Genomic DNA, 25,781 nt, shown 5'->3' with positions numbered 1-25,781 from the left:
AGCTTTTTCAATTATCAATGACTCCCTTGTTGGTATATACCTGGAAGTAGAATCTTTAGGTTAAAGGGTATGGACATTTATTTTAATTGCTTTGTTCACATAATTCCAAGTTGTTTTCCAAAATGGTTGAAATAAATCAAACTTAGGAGGTTGTTTCTATTACCTTGTCTATGTCCTTACTATCTCTTATAAACCTGTATCTGTTCTATATTTAATGCTTGATTATTGTCTATGTCTAAAGGAGAGCAGGTACTTAGAGAAACAAAAGCCAAAAAACCTAAAGTTCTTTGGAGTTTATCTTATACAGGATCAATTATTAAAAAATATTAGAAGAAAGATGTTCTCATGCTAGTCTGTGTGTGCTCAGACTTGAGATCCTGAGCTATGGGTTATATACATCAATGCCTTTAAGATTCTTCTTCTTCCTAAGTGACTCTATTTGTGCATATGTTTCTACTATGGAAGAGTTTTCCTGGTGCTGCTTAAAGGTCACCATTGGCCTTGAAACTTCAGGCACTGATTTTATGCACAGTCAGGTTTAAGAGACTTCTAGGAATTCAGAGCAGCACCTCGCCTTTGTTGATTCCATGGACTTTGTCCTTTAGATAAGGAGGCCTTCTGGGCTTTTGCTGCCTCTCCTTGGAGAGCTTTGGCTGGTGGGAGTCCTACTGGCATTCAACATGTTTAGCTCTTCCCCTGGCTTTGTATGATCCTACCTGGATCATCACATTCTGTCTATGCACTCTGTTGGAGTAGACACTGAGGTTGTCATGGTCTGAAATAGAATTCAAGTATTTAAGAAAAAGGAGGATCTTCTTGAACAAGATTCTAGAACAGTTTGCCATTTCCTTCTCCAGTGTGCACCCAATTTTACACACAATGAGTTAGATAGGGTGAAGTGAAGTCAATCCCAATCACACAGCTGGTAAGTGCCTAAGGCCCTATCCAGCTCAGGCCTTCCTGACTCCAGGTCTCAGGCTCTATACACCAGGTCACCTTTACACACTTGCTTTTGGGTATCAATGCAGAAATCTGTGCTTAAGTTGTTCTTTGTGGGGGTTCATCTTGTTTGTTGTGTTTTATTGCTGCCTTTTGTTTTATTTCACCATCATTCCCTTTACCTATTTAGAAAACTTTCCCTTGCAACAAGTAAAAATAGCTAAGCATAACCAATTTACAAAGTCACTATTTCTGACAAAATCAGCCATCTTCTGCCCCATAGTTCTCTACTTCTCCAAAGAGAAGAAGCACTGATATTTTCTCATCTCTTCTCTAGGGCTTAAATCAGTCATTCCAGTTACTCAGAGTTTAGCTTTATTTGTGCTTTTTAATTAACATTATTGAAATCATTTTCAGTAATATTTTCCCACTGGATAACCTGACTGAGATGAAGGAGTCACTTAGAAGGAGCCTTAGGCAAGGGTGAATACTGGCGCACACATGCCTGCAGAGGCATGAGCTTATTATATGTGCATGCCCAGTTTATAAAGGATTTCCAGATCAGAGGTGAGGCATAGCTCCATGCCCTCTGCCTCATCTCACTACACATCCCAGACATGGAGAGGCCTCTCCTTTAAGAATGGTCTTTTAGGCCTTCATCACCCATCTGGGTGATTCCTCTGTCCTTGCACATGACACCCTATCTCCCATTAGCAGCCAATCTGGGAATGTTCTTCCAGCTCACCTCCAAGACTCAACTCAAATTCTACCTTCAAGAGGCTTGTCTGAGTTTCTCCTGCCTTCCCTTCCCACCCCCCACCCCATTCTTGCCTCTTCTGAGATTCTTTCTTCAGAAATTACTTTCTATTCACATTATAAGTGACATATATGTATATACATATATTTGTATGTGTCCATAGTTATTCGCATGCCATTTCTCCCATTAGCATATGAGCTCTTGGAGGAAAGGGATCACTATTTTTTTTAAGCCTTTCTTTTCCTCTCCAGTACATACTATCACAGGACCTGGAGACCTATGTTAAGAAGAGGCATACTGGGCATATGCCTAACAGAAATATGAGTATACCCATGTGCATGCAGGGATATGTTCGTGACCAGTTTGTGAAGGATTTCCCAATCAGAAGTGAGGCTTTGCTCTGCCTCCTCAGCCTTATCTTACCACAGATCTCATGGCTCTTAAGCACTTCATAAAATCTTAATAAATGGTTTTGTTCACTTTGTTTTGTATCCTACAGTCTTTCTTAGTTGCTCTAAATTCCTCACATTAGTCAGTGCTATAATATTCCATTATTTGATCAGTCATCACTGAGTCAGCAGAATCAGATTTTGTTTCCTCTTTATAACTCGTGCAAAAAGCACGTCACCCTGATTCCAGACTAATCTAGAAAATGGAACTCTTCCAACAAAAAGGACAGAGCAACTTTCAAACAGAATCTGATACTCTCACATGAGATATTATCACATCACACCTTCTAGAACTTCTGCCACAGATAGCCCGACCCACATGAACCATGAAGTGAGAGTAAAATGGGAGTTCCAAATTTACCCTAGTTTGTGATGATCATCTTCACTTTGGTACAATGAATATATTTGCTCTGGTTCAAAGAGATAATGTTCCCTTTGATTGCTCTGACGTTTTCATTGTTCATAGAACCACTAGACTAGAACATAAAATATCAGAGCTGGAAAGGACCTTAGAACATAGAATTTCAGAACCAGAAAAAAATAAAACAACTTAGATTATAGAATATAGACTATGAGACCTAGATTAAGACTTTCAAATTCACAGAGTTCAAACAAAAGAACCTTTAGAAATCATCTAATCATACCCCCACATAGGCATTTTGAAAGAAATTGAAACCCAGAGAAGGCAAATGATTTGTTCAACATGACAAATTTAGTGAAAAATTAAAGAAAACCTTAAATGAAACTTCAGAAATGGGAGGTACTCTGATTATCTAATCAAATCCACAATTGAGGTCCATCAAAGTGAATAGTCAAGTGTGCTGAAAGACTTCCAATTATGGAGAGCTTGGGTAACCCATTCCACTGTGAATTTTCTTTTTTTCCCCCTTTATCAAGCTGAAATCTATCTTTCTTAGATAGATAGATAGATAGATAGATAGATAGATAGATAGATAGATAGATAGATAGATAGATAGATAGATAGATGATAGATAGATAGAGATATCTTAATTTTGGCCTTCTGGGACCAAATAAAACAAATCTAATCCTTCTCTTACATGATTGACTTTCAAATAAAACAAATCTAATCTTTCTTTTACATGACTAACTTTCAAATATCTGAAATCAGTTTTCACATGCCTTCTAATCTCTTTCTTAGACAGAATATACCCAGTTCCTTTCATTGGTCTTCATAAATGAAATGGAAGAAGCACTTAGACTAACAACCAAGAGAACTCTCTTGGACATCCATTTCATCATGTGTAAAATGGAGATAAAATAATTGTAATATTATTATTACCAACATGTTGCAACAATCAAAAGAACCTTAAAGTAATGTTACAAATGTCATTATTATGATAATATACATATATACAGATGTGCCATTTGATTGCCATTTCTCAATTTGCCAATGTTATATCCTAAAACATAGCACCTAGAACTCTTGGTAGGGCATGACTCAAGTCTGGATTACCGACTTTATCCCTGCGTTCTTTCCACACTTATGTTAAAATTTCCCCAGTCATTTGACTCACAGAATTCTTCTAGGGCTGAACCTAATAAGAGAGATTGGTGGGTATATATTAATTAACCAACATGTTTTATTTTTTTCCTTCTTTTAACACCCTCTCCCCACCCTTACCCAGATTTCCAATTCTATGAGAAAATATTTGTCTTCTTCTCAATCTTCTCAAGAGTGGAGCAAAGCAGAGAGTCCTACACTTAGATAAACTTATTTAAGAAGACACAAGATGAAGAACTCATTTCACAAATCCTTCAACTAGTATGATGGATTGAGTCCTAGGTTTGGAATCAGGAAAACTCATTTCATGAGTTCAAAATTGGCCTTAGAGACTAGCTGTGAGACCCTGAGCAAGTCACTTCCTTCTGTTTGCCTCAGTTTCCTCATTTATAAAATGAGCTGGAAAAGGAAATGACAAGCCATTCCAGTATCTTTGCTAAGAAAACAATTCAAAAAAGCTCAGAAAGAGATGGACATGACAAATTGAAACAACTTCCCTTTCTGGCTCCCAGCTCCCAGTAGTACATTTCATAGCATGACAGTTCTGGTTATTAGATAATTCTTCCTTATTTGAGAAAATCTGCTTCTCAATTTCCAGCTCCCATTAACTTTCACACATTGATATTAATTCTGTCCTCTGTAAACAAAAAAAAATGAATTTAATTCCTCTTCTACATAAAATGGAAAGACCTAGGTAAAAGTTCCAGGTATTTGTGATCTATGCAACCTTGGACAAAGTACCTATGACTTTTTGAGCCTTGGTTTCTTCATCTTTATAATAGGAAGATTTTAGATCATTTTAAAAGTACTTTTTAACACTGACCAAATCTAATATTCTTTTTTCTATATTAAGTCTCTTATAGTTCTATTAACTTTTTTGGACAGTCTTTGTACCAAATTTCTTCTAGCTCTCACTCTAGGATCTAGGTTCTCAGGTCCTTTTGGCTTTAAAATTGTATATGCTTAAGTCCCTTCAGGCTCTGACATTCCCTGTTCTATGTCAGCTCCCATCTAGCTTCAACATCTATGTTCTAAAGTTCTTTTTAACTAGGACAGTTCCATGTTCTGAGGTATCTTCCAATTCTAATAATCTGTGATTTAAAATCCATTCCAGCCCCGACATTATTTTGTGATTCTCTGGAATATCTGTTAACTGAAAGAAAAGCAGATGTTTAAAAATGCAGACATTATTCCCAGTTCAGTAGACCTATCTCCCCTTACCACACTGGATTGCAGTAGGAGAAAAGGGGAGTTGGCAGGGACAGAAGAGAATAGCATGTTGGGGTAAACTACTTAATTAGCTCCAGCTGCATCCCAATTAAAATCATTAGAAATCTCCTCCTCTTCAGTCTATCAACATCCTGAGAGTCTTCCCCTTTTGGTTCTTCTCTTTCTGTCCCATATTCTGCCATACAGAACACCCACAAGGTTCAGGTCTCTTTGGTGGATTGATAAGATTGGTTGTATGGCAAACAGTGCCTAATAATGGTCTTGGGTTTGACAAAGAGAGTTAAGCTGGCTAGTCTACAAGGCCTTATCAGAAGCTTCATTCCTGTGGAATGATGGAAAGAGTTCTGGGACTGAAATCAGGAGAACTAGATTAGAATCAACAGGAGATACTTCCTAATTATAGAACCCCGGGCCAAATAACTTCACCTTTCATCTACCTCCCCTGCCAATGATGGGCTTTTTCCTGAGGAAAAGACATTGTCAATATTTAAATGTTATATACACATGAATTAGTGTTTCTGGTTTCTGGTTTCATAGGACCAAAGCAGGAAAGAAAAAATAATTCTTTGTTTTTTAGGTGGTTTTTTTTGCAAGGTAAATGGGTTCAGTGGCTTGCCCAAGGCCATACATCTAGGTAATTATTAAGTGTCTGAGACTGGATTTGAACCCTGACTCCAGGGCCAGTGCTTATCCATCTAGCCGCCCCCCAAAAATAATTCTTAACAAATATCCTATCCTCCCAATCACCTGGGATTGACATCTTGTGGTTTCATGGCATGGTAGCAGTCAAAAGAGCTAGTGAAATTTAGTCTATCTAAATAGAGATGTAGCAAAACCAATGAGATTCCTTCTGATAGTGTAAAGATTACCAAATTTGAAGTCCTGGGACCTTCTTTAGAATCTAAATTCTGCTACTTAATAATTGTGTAGTTTGGGCGAGTGACTGGATTTTCCAAAGTCTCAGTTTCCCCATCTGTAAAATGAAGGACTTAGATTAAACGACCTCTGAGGTCCCTTCCAGGTCCAGATTTATGGTTCTAGAACCCTAAGAAATACAGTCCCAAAGTTAGTAGTCTAATGAATGCAGGAACGTGAAGCTGGGACCTAGGCCATTGTCCCTCCTTTTTTCACCTCTTTCTGTTCTTGCCTGTAGCTTCATTTGCATGACAGTCAGTCAACAAGCATTTATTAAGCATTGATTATGAGCTGAGCACTGTGCTATGATTTCAAAGAAAGGCAAAAAAAAAAAAACTCCAACCCACAGTCCCTTATTTTAGGAAGCCCATATTCAGGTGGGGGAGACATGTGAATAATTAGTGACATACAAGGAATATGCAGAGTGAATGAAAATTAATCTGGGAGAGGAAGAACCTGCTGCTTGGGATTGTGGGATTTGATCTGAATCTTGAAGAAACTCAGGGAGAATTAAAAGAAAGAAGGAGGGAATGTATTTCAGACATGAGAAATAGCCAGGACAAAGTAAGAGAGGAAAGAGGTAGTATGAGATGTGAGTGTGAAACAGAAAGTGGGCCAAGATGACTAAATTATGGAATATATGGAAGAGAAAAATGATAAGAAGATTGGAAGGGCAGGAAGGGGACAGATCATAAATAGTTTTAAATGTCCAGTACAGGAGTTTATCTTTGATCCTGAAGATATTAGACAACCACTGGATTTCACTAAGTTGGGAGATAACTTGGTCAAACCTGTGATTTAGGACAGTCACTTTGGCAACTGATGAAGGATGGGGAATGAGGATAGACTTAAAGCAGGGAAACTAATTAGCATATACACTGGAGGGAGATAGAGACAGAGAAACAGGGAAAGAGAAACAGATAGGGGAGAGAGAGAGAGACAGAGATAGATAGAGACAAAGACAGAGTCAGACAGAGAAGTAAAATGGTCATATATGACCCTACCTGTGAGCCCTCCACATTTTTACCCTGACCATATTGGTTTCTGGTGTGTTTCCTTGCCATACATATTCCCATTACCCTCCATGTATGCCTTCCCTGACTGATAATATAGTAACCCTTTGAGGGAATTTTTCCATTGTGTGCATAGGTGGAGTTGGGGTGGAAGGAGGGGTGGGGTGGGGCAGGGATCTTTTCTTATCATTGAGTCAATTTATTTTGCTTTGAACTAATTAGTCCTCTGGTTGACTGATAAAGGCAAATACTTAACTGTGGCAGAAGTGGTGGGGGGTGGAGATGGGTCAAAGATATATATTATACAGAAGCTTCACAATTTTATATTATGAATGCTTTTAGAGAAAAAAGTAATTGGTAAATGCAGGACATGAAGAACACCACATATAAAAATAAAAGATTGCTTTCACAAATTCTAAAAGGATCTACTATTGATCTGGAAATTATTCCTTAAACCCATGTGCAATCAGCTCATGGACTTGTCCTCAGCTAAAATCTAATAAAAATGAAGAGAAGATGTGGTATTCAAATGAAATAATTCAATCCTGAAGTGTTTAAAGAAATAAAATTAAAATGAGAAATGAACAATAGAAATCATATTTTCATAGACTATAACAATTTTATTATAAATTTTAGTCAATGTAAATTAATTGCCATATTAAGAAAACCAAAAGATTCTAGAGAGAATGTACTTTAATCAGCAAACATCTGACTTACTGTACTTGCCAAATAGAGACAGATGACTGCCAAAAACAACATCAGGCTAGATCATAAATTCATTTGTGTAATCTTCTTCAAAAGAAGAATGACAGACAGTTATAAGTAATATCATAAAACAGAGAGAAGTCAAGAAAGTTCAAATTTGAAGAAAAGTTACCTTGAAATTCCCTTAAGGAAAGTCAAGGAAAAGATTTGGTGATTACTCTGACAATTTTCTCCATCAAGGATATTGGGATCATCATACTTGGAACCTCAGTTCTGATTATACTTAAAGAGAAGATAGGAAAAGCACTAAAAAAAGAACAAAGTCAAGAAAAGCAGCACAGAGTAGTCCATAAATATGAAGAAGAGATCTACCCTAGAGATGACACAGTCACAAGAGTATGGAGGGATCAACATTCAAAGTATCTGAAGGAAGAGATGGTACCAAAGGCAATAAAAAAATTGCAGACTTCATTAATAACAATAAAGTCATCCTAAAGAATATTAATAACTATCGTTATTTATGTCTACTCTCCAAAACATAAAATCTTTATGAGCATCATCTATTATTGAATTCTTATAAGAGTACTAATAAGAAACAAGCAAGTTTTCACAAGTCATATTAAACAATGACATATATCTTTATCATCTCATAACTAAGTGAAAATGTAAATAATATAAGATTCCACTATGCTTATTGTTCATTGATTTAAAAAAAAGTATTTGTTCAGGAGCAAAACCATGCCCTTGATGTTCTTTTTCAGCAAGATGTCTTTCATCCATATATCAAAATCATCTAAGAATCCTTAAAAGATATATAGGAGCAACAGCTATCCAATGACTCTCTGATCATAAACATCAAGCCAGTCATAAAATGGGGAAATATATATTATCTCCACTGAAATGGAAAAGATTCAAAGTAGAGTCTAAGAGAAGAGGGATTCCATAGTGATGTCCTCCAGATTCTCCTAGTGGCAGATACTATTAGACTGATTGAATCAAACTTTGGACAACAGAGTCTACTTGAAGACATTTGTCATAACTCAAAGTAATTTGACCTGACCAATCACAGAGGAAAGCTCCATCAATAAACAATGCTTATTACTGGGGTCTATAAAGCCTGACCATCAGGAAAGACACTGAAGGTTGGGTCCAGAGTTGAACAGAACAAGAAGTAAGAACAAGTTTGCTTTTAGGACATTACCAAACTCCTCTAATGACCCTGAACCTGCCATGAAAACATGTATTTTTAAATACTAATATTCTACTAGTGTTACCATACAACAAAACAACATGTAATATGACAGTCTTAAAAGAATTACAAATGAATATCACAAAATGGTTATGCAGCAGACTTCATAGAATCACAAATCACCATGGAGTCAAGATATCAAAATAAAAGTGAGAATTCACTTGAGCTCTTCCAAATTCAGTTCCCCAAAAAACATGAAAATAATTCCTCAGAATGAATTTTGGAGCAACAGAACCAACAAAAGAATTTCCCAATGCAGCACATCTTGGAAGATCGGCAGGAAAGATCTTTCTCACTGAGGTGAGAATAGAGCACAATCCAGAGAAGACCATGTCCAGCAAGCCAGTAGCAAGCTTTGTGGGTGCCTAAAATTGGCTTCAGTGATGATTTCTGGAGCCCTCAATCCTCAGATGTTAAGGATGTGAGACAATAGATCAGAAGGAGATTACAAAGGACCCTTTATTGGCACTTGGAACAGGACTGTTGCATTATCCATTTGTCATTTGAGATCACAGTCCCAGAGCCAAGTAAAGCAGAAATGGGGGCCCTGGTCACATTTCCAGGCTGGAAAAGAATGCTTATGGTTACTCATTGACCATAGCACAGACCAGGAGAGCAATGACAAAATCTCTCCCTAGATCATGTCACCTTAGAAGAACTGAGAGCTTTCAAACCCCCAGAGCTAGCTCTGAAAATAGCAACACAAAAAAACCTAAAACTTGGAACAGGGTTCCCTTTACCCTGGGAACAAAATACAACTTTAACATAAAGTTAAAAGTCAAGAAATAGGCTAGAAAAAGAAATGAGCAAACAGCAACAATAAAAGAGTCTGATCATAAAAACTTACTATGGTAACAAGGAAGATCAAAATACAAACTCAGAAGAAGACAACAAAGTCAAAGCTGCTGCATCCAAACCTCAAAGAAAAATGTTAATTGGTTTTAGACCTAAGAAGAATTTCTAGAAGAGCTCAAAAGGAATTTTCAAAATCAAATAAGAGAAGTAAGGAAAATTTGGGGAAAAGAAATGAGAATAATGAAAAAAATAGTCAAGAGTTTGGTAAAGGAGGCACAAAAAAATTGAAGAAATAAACATTTTCAAAAATAGGCAAAACGCCAAAAGAAGCACAAAAGTCCATTGAAATAGAATGTTTCTTAAAAAGCAGAACTGATCAAATGGAAAAAGAGGAACAAAAATTACTTTAAAAAAAAACTTGAAATGTACAATTGTCCAAATGGAAAAAGAGGTACAAAAGTTCACTGAAGAAAATACCTTACAAATTAGAACTTGGTAAGTGGAAATTAATGATTTCATGAGACATAATGAGACATCCATGAATAACAATATGACAAAATCAAAACCATGAAAAAATAGAAGTAATGTGAAACAGTTCATTGGGGAAAAAAAACAAGTGACCAAGATAATAGCTCAAGGAGAAAAAGTTTAAGAATTATTGGACAACCTGAAAACCCATGATCAAAAAAAGGGCCTAAACATCATCTTTTAAGAAATCATTAAGGAAAAAACTGTCCTGATATCCTAGAATCAGAGGGTTAAAATACAAATGGAAAGAATCCACCAACTATCTTCTGAAAGGAATCCCCAAATATAAATACCCAAGAATATTGTATTCAAATTCCAGAGTTCCCAGATCAAGGAGAAAATGTCACAAGCAACCAGAAAAAAACAATTCAAGTATTATCAGGATAATACAATGTTTAACAGCTTCTACATTAAAGGATTAGAGGGTTTGGAATATGATATTTCAGAGGCCAAAGGAGCTAGTATTATAACTGAGTATAATCCTTTGGGGGAGAAATAGATATTTAAGGAAATATATGAAAAGAGAGGATTGAAAAAATTTTTGATTTTCAAATACAAGATATCAGAGAAGCATTAAAAGGTAAACATGAAAGGGAAGTCATAAGGAACTTGATATGGTTAAACTGTTTACATTCCTATATGAGAAGATGAAACATGTAACTCCTAAGAACTTTATCATTGTTAGAGCAGTTGGAAAGAGTATACATAGACTGAGGGTAGAGTTATGCATTAACTATGACGGAATACATCAAAAACATAAAATTTAAGAGGGAGAAAAAGGGATACCCTAGGAGAAGAAGGAAGGGAGAGGCAGAATGGAGTAAATTATCTAATACCAATAGGTATGGAAAAGTTTTTACAGCAGAGGAGACTTAAACCTCACTCTTCTTGGAATTGACTCACAGAGGGAATAAAATCCACATTCAGAAAGGTATAGAAATTTATATTATCAGTCAGAGAAGTGGAAGGAAAGGGAGAGAAGAGAAGAGGAGGGCAGACTGGGTGAAGCAGAAGTCAGAAGCAAAACACTTTTGAGGGGGGGGAAGGTTTAAAGGAGAAGGAGAGAAGGATAAAGAGAAGAAGAAAAGCAAGAGAAATACACAGTTAATAATCATAATTGTGGAAGTGATTGGGATGAACTCATCTATAAATTTGAAGTGAATAGCAGAGTTGATTAAAAACTAGAATCCTAGAATGTGTTGTCTATAAGAAACAGACTTGAAGCAGAATGACACAAACAGATTAAAAATAAGGCGCTGGAGCAAAATGTGAAGTTAAAAAAAAAAACAAAGTAGGAATAGCAATCATGATCTCAGACAAAGCAAAAGTAAATATAGTTCTAATTTTAAAAAAGGAAATATCATGATGATGATGATGATATTTTCCCTTTGTTCTTAAAGAAAACCATGTTGGATTTGAGTGAGGGGGGCTGTGCTATGTCACCAAAAACACTTTCTTCTCCAGGGTCACCTGGGTTCAATGGCCAGATATGGATCATGATGATTGGAGATGACCCTGGATGGGAGAAAATTAGGTTTAAGTGACATTCCCAAGATCATATAGTAAGTATTAAGTATCTAAGGCCAGATTTTAACTCAGGTTCTTCTCACTCCAGAACTGGTGCACTATCCTCATACCACCTAGTTAAAAGGGACAATAGACAATGAGGTAATATCAATACTAAACATAGATGCACCAAATCATAGAAGTCTCCAAATTCTTAAAAGGAAAAGTTAAATGATTTACAAGAGAAAATAGACAGTAAAGCTATACTAGGAAGAAATTTCAGCTTTCCCTTCACAGATCTAGATAAATCTAACCAAAAAAAATAAAAATAAAAAAGTTAAGAAAAATAGAATTTTAGAAAAGATAGATTTGGTAGAGCTCTAGAGAAAATTGAATGAGAATAGGAAGGAATAGAATTTTTCATGAGGTACATAGCACTTATGCAAAAATTAACCAAATATTAGAGCATTAAAAACCTCACAGTCCATTGAAGAAAAGCAGAAATATTAAATGTATCCTCTTCTTATCATAATGCAACAAAAATTACATTCAGTAAAGGGTCATGAAAAAGCAGATTAAAATTAATTAAAAATAAGTATAATCCTAAGGAATGAGTGAATCAATGAGCAAGTGATAGAAATAATCAATAATTTCATTAAAATGAATAATAATGAGATAACATACCAGAATTTATGGAATGTAGCCAAAGCAATACTTAGGGGGAAATTTATATCTCTAAACACTCACATCAATAAAATAAAGAACCAATCAATGAATTGGGCATGCAACAAATTATTATCCTACAAGAGCAGAAAGATCACTTCACTGCTACATCTCAAGATGTCAAGAGAAAGGGAAGAATGTTTTAGGAACACTAAGTAAAACTCCTGTGGCAAATTTATGGGAGGACAGGATAGGAAGGAATAAATAAGCTCAAATCAACATCATTGAAGAGAATCTCCAAACTGATGAAATACAGATCAATTTGAACATTAAGTTGATTATAAGATAAAAGACATGCAACCTGAAAGAACCACAGAGGCTATCTAGTCCAAATCTCTCATTTTACAGATGAGGCAATTGAGGCCCTAGTAAGATATGTGACTTGCCTAAGGTTATACAGTTACTAAGTGTCAGAGACATGATGATCCTGGGATCTCTGATTCCAAGACCAGTAACCTGCCAACTAGGCTGCCAACTGACAATTATATTTAAAAAATCAAAACAGCTTCAAATCTATAAAATTGGAAATTTAGGAGGTTGTCTGAGATGATCACTAAATTTCTCTTCCATTCTGGAATTTTATATTCCATATTCTAAGGTCTGTGAATGCTCTAACAGTTTATGGCCTATGTTTTAAGGACCCATCTGACTCCAAAATTTCTTTTCGGGTTTTCTTTCTTACTCTTTAGACTTTGATACAATTCTCCAATAGCCTTCTCACTCTATAAGTTCCCTCTGTTCAATGACTTTCCTATCCTAAATCCCTGAGATCCTTCCTGAACCTCCATTTTTATGATGGCCCCAGGCCAGCTGTTCATTTCTTTTCCAATTCTGCTTCTGACTGTACCAACTACCTGCTTACCCAGGCTTTTCAACTCACTTTATGCATTGCCTTCCTCCATTAGAAAGTAATCTCTTTAAGAACAAAGATTATCATTCCTTTTCTTTATATCGGTATACCTAATATTTGTCCTTCATTCTCAAGAAGACCATGACATCAGGAAGGTAATGCCATGACAAGCATATGAATTGGATTTGAGTGAGGGGGATGCTGTGCTAAGTTTCACCAGCCTTACTTTCTCTTCCATCTGGATCCAGTGACCAGATGTGAATCAAGATGACTGGAGTTAAGTGATTTGCCCAAGGTGACACAGTTAGTGTCAAGTGTCTGAGATCAAATTCGAACTCCTGTCCTCCTGATTCCAATTCCAATGCTCTATCCACTGCACTCCCTAACTGCTCTATTAATATACCTAGAATAGAGCAAACTCAGTTCTGATAGTCTATGATCTATGTTCTACCAACTACCCTTGTAGTTCTCACATTCTATGTTCTACTTTTTATGACCCTTCCATTTCTTGAATTCTGAAGTTTCTTCTGGCTTTGGTGTTTTGAGACAAAGCTTAACCATTTCTTGGTAGTGTCTATTTCTTTGCCAGATCTAGGAAACCTTTCCTTCCTAAAACTACAATACAAGTTGAATGCCTATCTGGGCTATCTCATGGCATTAGCTAAATAGATATGTCCATGAATTCATAGATTTAGGGCTGGAAGGAAACTTGGAGGTGATCTAGTCAAGTCAAGTCAACACATTTGTTAAGGGAAAGCTAGTGGCACAGTGGATAGAGCACCGGCCCTTGAGTCAGGAGGACCTGAGTTCAAATCCAGCCTCAGACACCTAATAATCACCTAGCTGTGTGACATTGGACGTCACTTGACCCCATTGCCTTGCAAAAGCACCAAAAGAAAATATTTATTAAGTGGATACTATGCCAAGGACTGGAGATACAAATACAAGCCAAAAATGAGACATGTGCTTTGCCCTAAAGTAGGTTCCATTCTAATTGGTGATGGCAACATATAAAACAGAGATGGAAAATTGGGAGTAGTGAAAAAAGAGGAAAAATCCACTCAGGGGCAAGGTGGCAATATCCTAAGATTAAAACACATAATGGTGGTTCTAGAAAGAATTTTCCAATAGGAAAAATGAGCCATAAAGGCAGAAAAAGGCAGCTAAAACATTTTGGTAAAGTCTGGAGACCTTTTATCCCAACTCAATCATTTTACAGATAAGGAAACAGACCCCAAAAAGTGACTCACCCAGGGTCACAGTGGTGGTAAGTGCTACAGTCCAAATTTGAATCCAAATACTGTTATCCTATTAAATTATTCTTTCTACTTTCAGAACATCTGAATTGTTTGATTGGGTTACCTAATTATGGTTTGGTTTTTTTTTATTTTAATCTTTTTCAAGTTACATCAGTGTAAGTTCCATATTATACTTTGTTAAACCTTGGACTCCTTTTTTTAAGGCTTTACTATATATCACATCATTTGAAATGCTTAACAACCTGGTGGTAGGAAAGATATTGTCCCAATTTATCAGATAGGAGGAAGTAGATAATTACAGGATTTAGAGCTCAATGTGAATTTTCATATTGCTATCACATAATTCATTTGACAGTGAAGGAAATTGAGGACCACCTAGCAGAAGTGATTTGCTTAGAGTCACAATAACTTAAGGAACCTTAGATGTCACCTAGTCTATTCCTTTCATTTTACAAATGAGGAAACTGAAGCCCAGGGAGATTGTCTTGTTCAAGGTCACTCAGTAAAAAAGTAACAAGACTGACATCAAAACCCACATCCTATTGATTCTTTCCAAGATCATTGACATGCTTAGGAAAGATGAGGTTTCATAATCTAGCTTTATTTACTAATTGAAGAACAGAACAAAGAATTAATTGACTCCAATCTTTAGCTTTTTCCATTCTACTCCTCTTCCTTCCTTCTCTAGAGTTCCCACTAAAAGAATATCTCTTCCAGAGAAGTGCAGGACCTTGAAGAGTCATCACCAAACCAAAGATTTGTTGTGGTCTCAAATCCTATTCCTGATAAATGTAGAAAAATCTTGGCATCTTTTAAAGAATGCATGATTTCAAAATCTCCTTATAAAGGGAGTATCTATAATAAAGGTTATACGTGCAGGAAACCACAAGGTTGATTTCCTGGGTCCTTTTGATTCTTTTGAAGATATGAGTTCTGCTGAAAGGCTGGGGGAGAGGAAGGATTGGAAGGTCTAAGGAAAGGGAGGGGTTTTTCCCCACAATCCCTGATTCATATCTCTAGCCTATTAATACAACAAAGATTTCTGAAAATCATTGTTGGTGATTAAGTGGAATTTTTAGTGTTTGAATGGAATGCACCTGGAGGAAATAAAATCAGTCTTTATAATATGAACTATGTTCCCTCACAGCCCTTAAAGTAAAATTGTAAGAGTTGTTGATGACTAGGAAACATGAATAGCCTCAAGGGTCTTTATTCAAAGAATTTGCTTTTATTCAGAGGAAAGCAGCTTGGTATAGTGGAAAGAACCTTGGATTTGGTGTCAGAAGATTTTAATTTATAGTACAGCAAAGAGGAGAGAAGGATATGAAGTCAGAGAATAAGCGATCAAATCCTGACTGCCACCTCACTCAATAAACAAGTATTAATTAGGCACCTACCATGTGCTGACATTGTGCTAGACTCTGGGGAGTCAAAGACAAAAATGAAACAAGGAGTTTTATATCCTACAGGGAGACTAGCTCCACATAGAAGTATAAAGAGAATAAATGCAATCAGCTAAAATATATTAAGCAACTACTATGTACTATGTTGAATCTAATGATACAAAGAAAAATAAAAAAGTTAAATAAACAAATGAAAAGCCATAGTCCCTATTTACAGGGTACACACAGTGAGAGAGGGGAGGCAATATGCAAACAACTATGTACAAACAATAATGAGGATAAACAGAGACAGGATAAAACAGGATCCATCTCTGAGTAAAAAGATTAAAGTAGCATGGGCTTCTTATAGTAGGTGAAATTTTAACTGACACTTGGGCAGAGATGAGGAGGGAGAATATTCGAGGCATGGAAGATGACCAGTAAAAATAAATGTCCAGAGATGGAAAGAGTAATGTTGTGTTAAAGAAAGAGATCAATCAGTTTTACTAAATTGCAGAACATGTGGAGGGGAGTAAGGTATAAGATTGGAAAAGGTAGGAATGGTCCAGGTTATGAAGGGCTTTAAAATTCAGAGGATTTTATATTTGATTCTAAAGGTGATAGGGAACCACAGAAGGAGATGCAGAGCCACTGGAGTTTATGGAATAGGGTGGGAGCAGGGTGGAATGGCTACTATGGGAAGAGCAGTTTGACAATTTAGGAGAATGGACTGAAGACAGGAGAGACTTGAGGCAAAGACACCTTGTCTAGGCATGAGATAATCAGGACCTACACCAGGGTCATTACAGTGTCAAAAGAGAGAAGGCAGCATGTTAGATATGATAGAAATGACGGGACTTAAGTGCTTGAATATGAGAGATGACTAGAGAATGGCATCTAGATGATATCAGTTACCTAGGTGACTAGGAAAATGGTAGATGTATTAGTGGGAGTAGATTGTCAGTATGGTTTTCCCAAGTTTCATTTAGTAGCATGTGATTAGGAACAAAGGTAACAGATTGTAGGAGTGATCCAAGGCTCAGGTTTAGGGCAAGATTTTTTGATTGAATAACAAACCAAGGAGCTTAGAAGAGGCTAGTCAAATTGAACTGGTTCAAGATAAGGTGGAGGGGAATAGACTGGAAAAGAACTATGGTGAGGACCAAGACCAAGTTTTAGGGTTGCCAGGCAAAAGAAAAGGTGAAATTGTTAGCAGATTTAGATCAAATAAAAGCATTTCATTGTCCACAAGCACTGAATTGGAACATGTGATTATGGCAAGATAAAGGATACTGAATGTGTGTTAATCATTAAGCTAATGTTTTACAAAAATTATTTCATTTGATTCTCAAAACAACCCTATGAGATAGATACTATCATTATCACCATTTGATCCTTTTGAGGAAACTGAGACAAAAAAGATGTTAACTGACTTACTCAAATCAGATAGGTAATAGGTAACTGAGTCACAATTTGAACTCAGGTTTTCCAGGTCACTATACTTACATAGAAGCCTCTTTGTATATTATTGCCTCTTGGTAATTTGAAGAAGTAAACCATAGTTAGGTGAGGAACTGAAGATTGGCTTGGAGGTCTGTAGACAACAAGAACCATAATCTTGATTGTCTGATAATTAGGTATTGATTTTACCTCAAAGAAGTAATTAGGAAGAATGGTGGAGACCCCTCTCCCTCTCTGAGGGAAAGCCTGGAAATGGAAATGGCAAGTAAAGAGTATTCCAACACCTCAGTCATGACCTGTGAATTGTGAAGTCCCCAGAGTAAGTTTTTGCTTGACTATGCCAGGACCCAGTCTCCACACCCCTGCTCTTCTGACTCTTCACCCGATAAAATACGGTTCCACCCCCAATCTACCCCCTTTCCACTTCCTTTCCCCTTCCCCTTTCCAACATACCTTTGTCTATTGTCTTTTCCCAATTAGAATGTAAACTCTTTGAAAGGAAGGTCTGTTTTGCTTACTTATATTTGGAGCTCCAACACGTAGAACGTAGTTGATGCATAACAAATATTTAGTTAATAAATAAATAAATAAATATTTAGTTAATGTTTAGCCATCCCTTAATCCTTCATATATCTATCATCCTAAAATGTGACATTCAGAACTAAATACAATATTTCAAATGTGGTTTCCCCAGGGCAAAAAATTCACCAGGGACTTTCTTATTCTAATTTTTATTATTATTATCAAACATGAGTAATTCCTTTGACAAATGCAGTTTTTTTTTCTTCCAGAGCTAGGATACTAGAACTGTTTGTTCTTCAAGGTTTTAGGGGCACCCTGAGAAGTTTATGGGTTGTCTTTTCTCTACTGCCATCAGCTCAAGTTCCTACCACCTGTGCTTCTCTAGGTCCCAAAAATTAGTGTCTTAATTCCATTTAACTGCTTAATATTGATTAGTTTTTACAAAAAAGAATATTTACTTGAAAAGTATAACAAGAACAAGACACCAATTCAATCTGTGGAAGAGTAGACTCAGTTTAGCTCAGTTCCTGCACAGCATCAGTCCCACAGAGTTCATGTCCAAGGTCAACACCACTACTAGTCGGTCTGTTAGTCAATCAACATCTATTAAGCTCAAAATGGATATGTGACCTGAATACTAAAAAGATTCTATTATAAAAATTTAAAACAAAACCAAATCAATCAGCTTTAATAGCTAGTTGAGAATAAATGCAAGCAAACAAGGAAAAATAATTACAAAAGATAAAAGATAAATTTTGATTACTTGAAGTTAAAAGGATTTTCCATGAACAAAATGAATGCAATTGAGAAAAAAATTTATAGCAAATATATCTGATAAGGGTCTAATGCTCCATAAAAATAAGCAACTAAAAGAAACATAAAAAATACATAAGCCAATTTCCACTAGAAATATCAGAGGATATGAACAAATGGATCTCAGGAGAATTGCAAACTATTAAAGACTATATGCACAAACATTCCAAACAACTAATAAGAAAAATGCAAATAAAAACACACTGAGGATTCATTTTACAGAAATTTGGCAAATGTTTAAAAATATAGAAAAAGTCAGTGTTGGAGGGATTGTTAATAGGCACGATAATGTACTATATTATTGTAGATTTATATAACCATTATGGAAAGCATTTTGTAGACATAAAAAACTATATAGAGACCCTAGACTTGGATAATGAATATCTGTGTTCAAATCACACTTAAGATATTTAGTAGTTATGTGTCTATCAGCAAGTCATGTAACTTAGCTATGGCTCAAAAACCTTATCTGAAAAATAAGGACTCGATGTCTTCCTAATTTCTTTCCAGATCTAAATCTATGAATCTGCATTTCCTCATGATCCTTTAACCCAGAAATTCCTCTGCTAGCACATATCTTAATACAAAGCATATATTAATAAAACTTATGGCAAAAAGAATGACCTCATGGACATCAAAATAATTATAAGAGGGGGACAGCTAGGTGGCACAATGAATAGAGTACTGACCCTAGAGTCAGGAGTGTCTGAGTTCAAATCCGACCTCAGACACTTAATAATTGCCTAGCTGTGTGACCTAGGCAAGTCACTTAACCCCATTGCCTTAAATAAATAAAAAAGAAAAGAAAAAAAATAATTATAAGAACTTTTTTAAAAGCAAGAATTAGAAAGAATATAAAAGTCAATTTCTAAATAAGTTTTTAAAATATGAATACAGTGAGTACAAAGAAGCATAGTACAGAGTACGTAGAAGACAGCACTAACTGATGCAAAGTGAAGTAAACAGAATGAGAAACACAAAATACACAATGATCATGGAACAAAAATGGAAAGAATAACCATCCCAAATAATCAAAGTTTGTCACTAAAGAAAAGAAAAGGCACACATGCACATAAGGAAGTACATAATAGATTTTTTATATGCTGCTTAGTTTTTCTAAACTTAAAAAAAATTATAAAAGACCTCTCTGGGAGAGGGAGGAGAAAAGTTATATTGGAAATGGTGATATAAAGGCAAGATATAGCCATAAATATTTATTTATAAAAGAAAATGTTTATACTGACCAAGAATCTCTGATTATATATACCCTTCACCAAAAGGCCAGAGCACATGATCCATAAATTCACCCTTGTAACACCACAAAATATTCCAACTTTTCCTGGCTTTGTTATTTGGAAGGAAATGTTGTCAGTTGCTAAAATATCAGGACCAATCATGTTCACATGTTAACAATAAAACAGACAACAAAGATTTTTTATATGTCTACTCTCTAGACAACTGCATTGAAACACACTCTTCTAATATATTTTCTTGCACACATCCCTACTGTATGTAAATTTGTTCATTTATAAAATATATATTTACTGCTGGACTCATAACTCTATATTATAAAACATACAAAACAGGAATTAAGATAAAAATGAAATAATATTTTATTAATACTTAAAAGATAATAGACATAGTCTTATAATCAACTACATGGTAATTTACCTCAGATGTTTCCTTCTGAATGAATTAATAAGTGGCAGTAATAAAACATAATACAAAGTTATTTCTATATAAATAGACAAAATCAATATGTCTCTATGTATTAAGAACACAAACAAAACAAGATGATTTATACAGTTCTTAAATAAAATCAATTGCTGCCTTCTTGAACTAAAAAAAAAGATTTAAATTATTTTAACCCTACTAAAAATTATAAAGGAGACACATGTTCTCTATTTTTATTTATATTCATGCTAAATACACTCAGACTTTAATATGCTTGATGTATACATCTCGGCTCCACCTGATAAGATACTATCTAGTTCTCTTGTAAGCTCTGCATACCTTTGATATTAAAGCAAAGAGAGACTCATTTGAGTTTATTATTAAGTAAGGGGAGTTTCATTGTGAAACCTACACTTTAGGGAAAGCAATTTGACAGTTTCATGGAAAACAGATTGGAAGAGAAAATGAGAGGCTGCAATATTGACAAATTCAATGACCTTTTCTCAAACCTTTCACCTTAACATCTTCACAGTCTTTGCCTATATATGTGTATATATATATATATATATATATATATATATATATATATATATATATATTTTTATATATATATATTTTTATATATATATTTTATATATATATATATATATATATATATATCTCACCTGATCCTCACTAAAATTCCCTTCTCTCTAGATTTTCAGGTACCACTCTCTTCTATTTATATTCCTACCTATCTGAACACTCCTTCTCTGTCTCCCTTATTAGATTCTCTTCAAGATAGACCATACCTTCAAATCTTAGGTGTCCCTCAAGATTCTATCCTGGGCCCCTCTTCCTTTCTCCTTCTATCCTATTGCTTTTGGTGATCTCACCAACTTCTAAGGATTTAATTACCATCTCTATGTTGATGATTTTTACCTATTTTGACCTAAAACTATCTGATGATTTCTAATCTCATATCTCTAGCTGCCTTTCAGATATTTTGAAATGGATGATTGTAGCTATCTTCAACTCAACATTTCCAAATCAAAATTCATTATATTTCCCAAAAACCATTTTTCTCCCACCTTTTCTTTTACTATAGAGGGCATCCTTTCAGTCCCTTGGGCTAGCAATCTAAGATCATCCTTGACTCCTCATTATCTCTCAACCCACCCACCCCAATATTGAATCTATTGCTAAGTTCTGCTGATTTCACTTTTGGAACAACTCTCAAATATGTCCCTTTCTCTCTTATGACACAGTCTCCATTCTGGTGTAGGACCTCATCTTCTTTGTATGTAGCTAAAGTAGAGTAGAGAAGTAGGTCATAATAAATGAGTAAATTGAGAAACTGAGATTAAGGTATTTGAAAGAGTAACAATATGTATACTGAAGTTCCTTTGTAATACTAATAGTTAATATTTAAATAACACTTCCTATAGACCAGTCATTGTACTAAGCACTTGTCAATTATCATTTTAGATTAAACTTACAATGCCCATTTTCCAGATGAGGAAATTTGGGGAAATTGAGGTTAAGTGACTTGCCCAGGGTCACTCAATCATTAAGTATCTAAATTCACATTTGAACTCAGGTTAATCCTGACTTCAACCCCAGCAATCAATCCATTATACCATTATAGCCATTATAGTTTCTGCATAAGAGCAACAGTGGAGGAGATGAGAAAGACCCTGAGCCAAGAATTGAACTCATTGATCAAGGAAGGTAAGTTTCTTGGACTTAGGCAGACAACAGCAACCAGAATTTTGATTGGGTGGGAGATATAAATTGAGTGAATTTGAAGGAAAAAGAAGTTACTGGATGAAGCCAGCGTAGTAGAAGGATAACCCAGAAAGGACAATAGAGAACATGGACTGTCTTTGGCCTGAGTGTTCATTACATAGAAAGCACTTTATAAATCTTTATTGACTTACTGACTTATAGGTGTTGTCCATAGGTATTGTCATTTGGGGATGTAATTTCCATTGGATTTTGTTTCCTGAGTTCCAAGATCTCTTCCATTACCAATCTTTTAGAAATAATTTGTCTTAAAAGGTTGATTTAAAGGCACTATTCATGTAACTTACACTGTTTCATTTTGTGAAATTGTGGTATTTTTTTTCTTTCAGGTCCTTGTAGCCAGGATATTTTTTGCCCCTGAGGTTTATTTGGACTTTTACAAATCTCTTCTTTAGTTATTTAACTTTTGAGTGGCTTTCAGTTCCAAATGTTTCTTCATTATGTTCTATGTTCTTTTCTGTTTACTCATGTCACTAGATTAAGTATCTGGACTGAGGATTTGGGTTTAGGTGAAAGTCCTCTTCTGCATTCCTGGATAGTGTACGTGATCTTGCTTGGTCCTTAGTACAGTGGTTACGGAAAGGTCACAACTTCAGCAGAAATTATCTGGTATTATTTTTCTATTTATAACATGTTCTTGTTTAAGCCCAGAATACCTGGATGTCAGGTTCAGTAGGAGTTCCCAGAACATCAACTGCTTGGAGCCTTTATCCTCCTGTGTTGGGCATTGCTCTATTTTCAAGGGGTGGAACAGTGGATAGAATTCAGGATTTGGAATCAAGAAGAATGAATTCAAATCTTGCCTCAACCATAGCAGTGGCAGTATAAGCATTATCATAAGAACAACATATCCTATAGTCATTGCAATAATTAGATGAGATAGTATTTATAAAGTATTTAAAGTTTTGTTTGAATGCTAATAAAAATTGCTAGGCCAAGGAAATGAGTAAACAGAAAACTAAAAGGAACCTGACCATACACAATTACTTTGATCCCATAGAGGACCAAAATACACACTCTGAAGATAAGAAAGTCCAAACATCTGCATCTAAAGTCTCCAAGAAATATAGGAGTTGGACTTCCAGCCAAGATGGCGGAAAGAAGACAGGCACAGTTCTAAAGTCTCCTGATCTTTCCCCATCTATCATATAAAACAAACCTTTTAACAGAAATCTGACCCACAAAACCCAGAAAGAAAAGCCAGGAGAAAGAACATCTACCTCAGGATTTGTTTCCCTCAGCTGCATTGGATGAATTTGGGTGGGTGGGTCTGAGCGCAGAGGGTGGATCAGCCCCTGATCAACCAGATTGGTGGCTGAATTGGAGCCAGGAGTCTGGGGGCCGAGACCTGCTGGATCAGTGGGCTGGACAGTGGGGGCTTGAGTCAACTAGGGAGCAAAGGCAAGCTGACCCTTTGGAGCTTGCAAACAGGGCTGGGGGGAGAGTTCCAGTGCAGGAGAGTTTCAGACACCATCCCTGGGCTCCTCTGTCCTGAGGAACTCTGAGTCCACACCTCCATTGCAGCTGAGGCCTCTTCCCAGAACAAACAATAGCAGACTACTTCTGCCTCAGGCACAGGTGTGTGAGCAGAGCCAGCCCAGCTGACAACAGGGAGAGGAATGACCTCACCCCAGGGTAAAGCCCACCATTGATTGAAGGTAAAAGGATTGATTAGCTCCAACCCCTCCCTTCAAGCTAAGGGAGAAGGCCTCAATCAAGGTAACACACTCCAGAGAAAGCAAACAGCACTTCCTACTGGCCAGCCAGAGAAATTGCACTCAGTGAGTAAAGCCTCTAGTGATGCCAGGCCCTTGTGAACCAGTCCTTCCCCAACTCAAGGTCTTAGCAAAATGCAGAAGGGTCAGCGAAAAGGTGGGTCCATAGAAAAATTCTTGGAAGGGAAAGACCCTAACTCAGAGAGACCTAGAACCTCTGAGGAGAATACAATCTGGTCTCCAGCACAGAAAGACTTCCTTGAAGAAATAAGGAAGGAGATTAAAAATTGGGGGGAGACAATTAATACCTTAGAACAATTGGACAAACACAAAAGGAAAATAAATCTCTCAGATCATCAATTGGACAATTACAAAATGAGAATAATTTTCTCAGATCCTCAAATGAGCAAATGCAAAAAGAAATTAATTCTCTCAAAACCTCAATTGGTCAAATGGAAAGCTCTTTCAAAAGTAGAATTGACCAATTGGAAAAGGAGTTGCAAAAAGTTAATGAAGAAAACTCCTCCCCCCAAAAAATAATGGAGTCTACAGAAACTAATGACTCCATGAGACAGCAAGAGTCAGTTAAACAAAATAAAAAAATAGAAAGAATAGAAGTAAATGTAAAATACCTCATAAACAAAACCACTGACCCTGAGAATAGAACGAGGAGGGGCAACCTGAAAATTATAGGACTTCCTGAAAACATTGAAGAGAAAAAAAAAGCCTGGACTTAATATTACAGGATCTAGTGATGGAAAACTGCCCTGATATCATGGAATCGGAGGGCAAAGTAATTATTGAAAGAGTACGTCGATCCCCACCAGAAAAAGATCCTAAAATGAAAACACCAAGGAATGTTGTGACCAAATTGCAGAACTATCAGATAAAAGAGAAAATCCTGCAAGCAGCCAGAAAGAAACAATTTAAATATCAAGGAGCCACAGTAAGGATCACGCAGGACCTGGCTGCATCAACTTTAAGGGATTGAAGGGCCTGAAATGAGATATTTTTAAGAGCACTGGAGCTTGGAATGCAACCAAGAATCTACTTTCCTGCAAAGCTGAGCCTTCTCTTCCAGGGAAAAAGATGGACATTTAACGAAATGGAAGAATTCCAAAAATTTCTGATGAAAAGACCAGAGCTAAACAGAAAATTTGGACATCAAACAGGAGGTTCAAGAGACAAATGAAAAGGTAAAAAAAAAAAAAAAAAAAGGTGGCGATAAAAGAAAAAAAAATGCAATCCAGTAAGTTGAAATTGGCTAAACCCCAGCATGGGGGTAAAAAAAAAAAAAAAAAAAAAAGATTCTTATAAACCTTGAGAAATGTAACTCTAACAGAGAGAATACACCTAGCCAGAAATGATGGACATTCATGACCTATCCATGAGACTACTATCCAATGGGATGTAACTGGCTTTAACCCCACTTGGGAGAAAGACTCTAATAACTCTCAGGAATTCTGACTCTATTTGACAGAATGTACAGAACTAGAAGGGACAGACACTCAGAATTTTCTCTGACTTAGACAGAAGGATCTAAAAAAAAACACTACTGCCCTATAAAGGGGGACAGGAAAGACACGGGAGCAGGGAGGGGATTGAATGGGGTAAATCTCATTACACTAAGAGGTACAAAAAAGCTATGGTAATAGTGGGGAAGAAGGGAGCAGAGGAGAAACACCTGAATCTTCTTATCAGATTTGGCTTAAAGTCAACCTACACATACTCAGTTAACTTATAAAACATCTAACCTTTCAAGTATTAAAAGGGGAAAAGGGGAGGGGGGACGGAGAAAGGGAAGGGGAGTGGGGGGAATAAGGGGAAATAACAAAAGGAAGGGAAGGGAAAAGGGAAAAAGGGAAAGGGGAAAGAAAGGGGAGGGTGTGATATAGGAGGGCAAAAACACTGAAGGGGGTGGTTTTCAGAAACAAAAGACTGGGTAATATGGCTAAAGGGGGGGAAAGGGGGAAAAATACAAACAGAGGG

At 36.2% G+C, this 25,781-nt stretch overlaps 1 long non-coding RNA gene across 2 annotated transcripts in view; it reads right to left on the bottom strand.

Moving 5' to 3' along the window:
- The window catches only part of LOC141505980 (uncharacterized), a 139,871-nt gene extending 122,057 nt beyond the window's left edge, over nt 1-17,814 (bottom strand). For both annotated transcript variants that reach the window (XR_012473734.1, XR_012473733.1), the window contains exon 1: nt 17,737-17,814. This is a non-coding gene — a long non-coding RNA (uncharacterized LOC141505980). The remainder of the gene's footprint in view (nt 1-17,736) is intronic.
- Between the last annotated feature and the right edge of the window lie 7,967 nt (nt 17,815-25,781).

The sequence above is a fragment of the Macrotis lagotis genome, chromosome 1, assembly GCF_037893015.1.
Source record: "Macrotis lagotis isolate mMagLag1 chromosome 1, bilby.v1.9.chrom.fasta, whole genome shotgun sequence".
Classification (NCBI taxonomy): domain Eukaryota; kingdom Metazoa; phylum Chordata; class Mammalia; order Peramelemorphia; family Peramelidae; genus Macrotis; species Macrotis lagotis.
Note: the sequence above shows the minus strand (reverse complement) of the source record. Positions and strands in the feature narration are given on the sequence as shown.